The sequence below is a fragment of the Equus quagga genome, chromosome 8 (genome assembly GCF_021613505.1).
Source record: "Equus quagga isolate Etosha38 chromosome 8, UCLA_HA_Equagga_1.0, whole genome shotgun sequence".
NCBI lineage: Eukaryota > Metazoa > Chordata > Mammalia > Perissodactyla > Equidae > Equus > Equus quagga.
The window spans coordinates 85,564,645-85,568,945 of NC_060274.1; positions in this window are offsets into that span (position 1 = coordinate 85,564,645).

A 4,301-nucleotide genomic window follows, 5' to 3' on the forward strand; every position below is an offset into this window, starting at 1 on the left:
GGTGATGTTTGCCTCTTCTTTACTCCCTCCACAATGGGTGGTCCTAGAAGACACCTAATGTGATATAAACAAGGCACAAGGAATAAGGACCATCACGTGACTTTGTGGTGCTGTTGTTGGGGCTGAGTGGGGGTGATGGCTGGGATGCTAGAAGGAGGAGGTGGTTACATGCACCACTGATAGGATTCAAATGTTAATCATTGATATGTTTTGAGACATTAATATGTCCTGATGCTGGAGCTGGTATTTAGTAATTTTCCACTCTTCCTTCTAACTAGTACTTTAGCTGTGTATGTGAGGACCCTATTTTTTCTGTCCTGGTTAGGAATCCTTTGTGGCTCCAATTAGAAAGCTCTGGTCATTCTATGACGACATGACACCATTTCCCCACTACTTTCCTCCCAGTTATTGTTATACAGAAACAATGGCATTTAAAGAATAAATCCGGAAGTTGGTGGTAAGTCCCATTATGTGAGTAAGAGCAAGTTTCTTTCCCCAAATGAATAGGTCTCCATAGATTGTTGATTTAGATTGGACATTGCCTTAATAAGGCACAGTGTAGAGGCTTGTGTGTGTATTCCAAAGAGCTTAATTGGTGGTTCTTTGTTTTCGATGTGGCTGTTGTCAGAGATTGCCCTGAGTGGTGGGCTGTGTGCAACCATTCCGGACCTCACCCAGGCTAAGATTCTGACCTCAGCGTGATGGGGGCGTATCTGCTCCCGCTTACACACAAAGCCTTCCTGGAGGGAGAATTCTTTCGTTACTGTTATCTGATCACTGTCACAGGTAAAATGCCACTGCCTCTTTGTCTGAGTGCAGGGGCCTTCGGTGGAAAGAGCCACCTGTCCCCTTGCGGTGAATCATTCTGAGTCGATTGGCTGGGGGGAGAGGTTCCAGCCCAGTCTCCTCCTTCAGTACCTGTGTGACCGTGGGCTTGCCACCCCTCCCACAGCCCCCATCTTTGTTCCCTCACCTGTAAGAATAAGAGTAAGGACTTATTTCCAAGTTCCCTCCAGGCACTAGCATTGTGGGGATGTATCTTCTCTTGGCTAGTGAGGTAAGGAGGGCGGGAAGCAAAATTATGTGGAAAATAGTGTCTCAGCAAGCCAGGGCTCGGCAAACGATATTAGCAAAACTGTATTTCTCTGATTTTGAACCCATCTTCCTAGGATCCCTTTTAGAAATAAAGAGCCCAGCCAAAATAGCGGGTGTATATCAGCGCAAATGCTGATGTCCCTGAGTACTTTCTCCTGCCCTCCTACGCGTCCCTTCTCTTTGTGATCAGTAACATGGAACAAAAATCGACAACGGAAGAGGAAGATTTGGGGTGTTTTGCTAGGAATGTAATAAACAATCTCTTTTCTTTTAGAAATGAGTCCTGTTTCCACAGTAAAGTCAGGCCAGGTGGGACACCCATTGTCCCTCATGTTCATTGTGGGCGTGAATGGGTTGAAATAAAACAAAGTAAGCAACCACCCCTCCCCCAAATTCCCACACCGACCCAGTGTCTGGACCCTGCACCCGAGCTGGAGCAAGCGGGTGTGCTGCCTGGATGTGGGAGGGTCTGGCAGATCGTTCTGCTGGTGCCTGCTGAATTGGGGTGAGCGGACCTTCCTTTCTCCCTGGCCATCTGGCACTTTGGGAACTCAAGAAATGCATCCTGAAATAGCTGGCACTGTGTTTTTCCTCTTAGTTCCGTGGTAGGCAAATAACTTTGGAATAGTTTCCCTATCTCTGGCCCACCTTTTTCCTTTTTTGGAGCAGAAAACAATGACATTCATAAAAAATCTGGGCAAGCTGTAATTAGGCAGCCCAAGAATAAGGTGGGCATTTCCTATTAGGTAACGTTTGAAGGAGCAGACATATTTTCTAGGAAAATATGACAACAACACGGAATGTGAAAACCGGCAGTAAAATTAAGTTGGTCCTTGGGGGTGCTTTTTAATTGGAAGCCTCTAGAGGTCAGCAGCACATAAAGAAAGGGCTTTCTGGTTCTGGGTAGTCCTGGTGCCCGTTTCCTCGTGGAGCCTTCGGGAGAGGAATGCTCAGGAGAGGAAGGTGCAGTCCTCTCTATGCATAAATCCTGCCTTTTGACTTGAGGGCTTTTTCCCTTCTCCTCTGTCTTTCTCTACAGCTGCCACACCCCCGTATCTACACCGGAGCTCAATAAACATGGCTTATTGACCGATCGATGAAGCGTGGCATTTAGTGCACTCTGAGAAGGGCTGGGGAAATGCCAGAGATGAGACGGACGGCACATTCCGTTTTGCTTTGAGCCAACTGAAAAGCCACCCTGTTTCCAACGCAGCTGGGCCTTTCTGATTATTGGCCAGTGGGCTTTGCTACACCCCGCCACTTCCCACCAAGCTTCGGGGTGCTGTGGGCAGTGCAGGGCCACAGGCTTCTACTCGGAACCCAAATCTGGCTCCTTGAGGCCTCCACAGATAGGCGTGGGAAGGGTTTGAGCATCTTTAGATGGTCTGGCCAGAATTGAGGTAGTTGGAGCTCCTGAGAACTGGTCAACACTCCTGGGGGCTCCTGGGCACAAGATGAAAAAGCAACAGGCAGTGATGGCTTCAGGCTTCATGGGCCACCAGAAGCCAAATCCAAAAACAGGGGCTGCTTGGGAGCTGCCAGCACGCCCAAAGTTGCCAGGGAGTTCCTTTTAGCCCAACAAGGAACAGGAAGGCCTCTCTTCCCCTGCCCCTCTGTTGTCCAGGGTTTTTATTGTTCCTGTCAGCTGAATTAGGCCTAACCCACACCACAGTCAAACAGTGTTGACAGTTGTCCTTCGCTGGGTAGTGGGCTGAGCCTGGGACCCACTCCCTGAAAATCAGCATTGATGGAAAGGATAACAAACATGTCACAAGCACAACAGAAGCCCAGACGCCCCCGAAAAACATCCCAACACTGAGCAGCCTAGCAGCAGTGTCACTGCTGCCTTCTGGGCTCAGAACGATGGTTTTTGATCCTGTGGGTGATGATAAGGTCCAAGGTCACCCTGCTCCCCAGTGTTCGCAGGATTCTTTGTGAGTATGGAACAGCCTGATGGCTTTTCAATTGTTGTGTCATGAAGCAAACAGTGCTGAGTGAATACCCCAACTTCAGTATGCTGTTACATACAAAATTTATTATAACAGACTTTCATAAAGCCCTTCCTAAGTACCAGGGCCGGTACTAAAGCTCCTTGTAACTTCTTGAATCCTTCCAACATAGGGTAGATGTTATGATTGATATCCCCCTTTTACAGATGAGGAAACTGAGGCACAGAGAAGTTAAGTATCTTTCATAAGATGATCACACAGCTAGTAAGTGCTGGGGCTGGGATTCAAACCAAGGCAGTTTGGCTTCAGAGTCCTCTTAACTATTCTTCTCTGAATAGTGTCATCAGGGTTGGTCTTACCTTTTTTTTTTTTTTTTTTTTGCTGTGGAAGATTTGGCCAGAGCTAACATCTGTTGCCAATCCTCCTCCTCTTTTCGCTTGAGGAAGATTGTCCCTGAGCTAACATCTGTGCTAGTCTTCGTCTACCTTGTATGTGGGATGCCACTACAGCATGGCTGATGAGTGGCGTAGGTCCATACCCAGGAGGCAAATCTGCGAACCCAGGCCACTGAAGCAGAGCACGCTGAACTCAACCACTAGGCCGTGGGGCCCGCCCTGGTCTTACTTCAAATGACATCTCTGGTTCTTTTTGCCCAGCACTCCAGAGGCCCTACCCTTAAGCTTCATGCAGTGAACGTGGTTGGCTGTGCACAGGTCGGAATGAAGAATACATTTCAACAGCTCATTGCCTTGCCTGTGATCAGGTTGGCCGTGCTGAGTGGATTAAGATGATGATAATGGATACATTTTTTTCCACTGTCCATGCTCTTGCAAAGATTTGAAAGTGACTGGAAGAACTGGAGTGACAGGTTTGTTGAAATAACTTGGTGATTGGTAGACTCAGAGGCCCCTCAGGCAGGGGCAGGGCTGCGCCAACAACCAGCATGCCTCCTTTCTGGACCCTTCTTCCTAGGTCTTGGTCCTGAACAGCCCTTTACGAGACCATGACAGACTCTTGTAACAACAGAAGCGGTTGTTGTGGACTCCTTTTCATGCAGGGGCTTTTACCCCAGCTTCCTCTGAAATAACCCGGAGCGGAAACTTGCTCTGTAGTCAGGCCAGAGCCTGGGATCAAGAAGAGAGCTCTCCTTGCCCACACACACCTGATGACAGCCGGAGAGTCACCAGCACGCACGACAGCTTCCGTCTCACTGTAGCTCACTGAGCCATCCAAACCCTTCCAGCCCTTTCCTGCTGA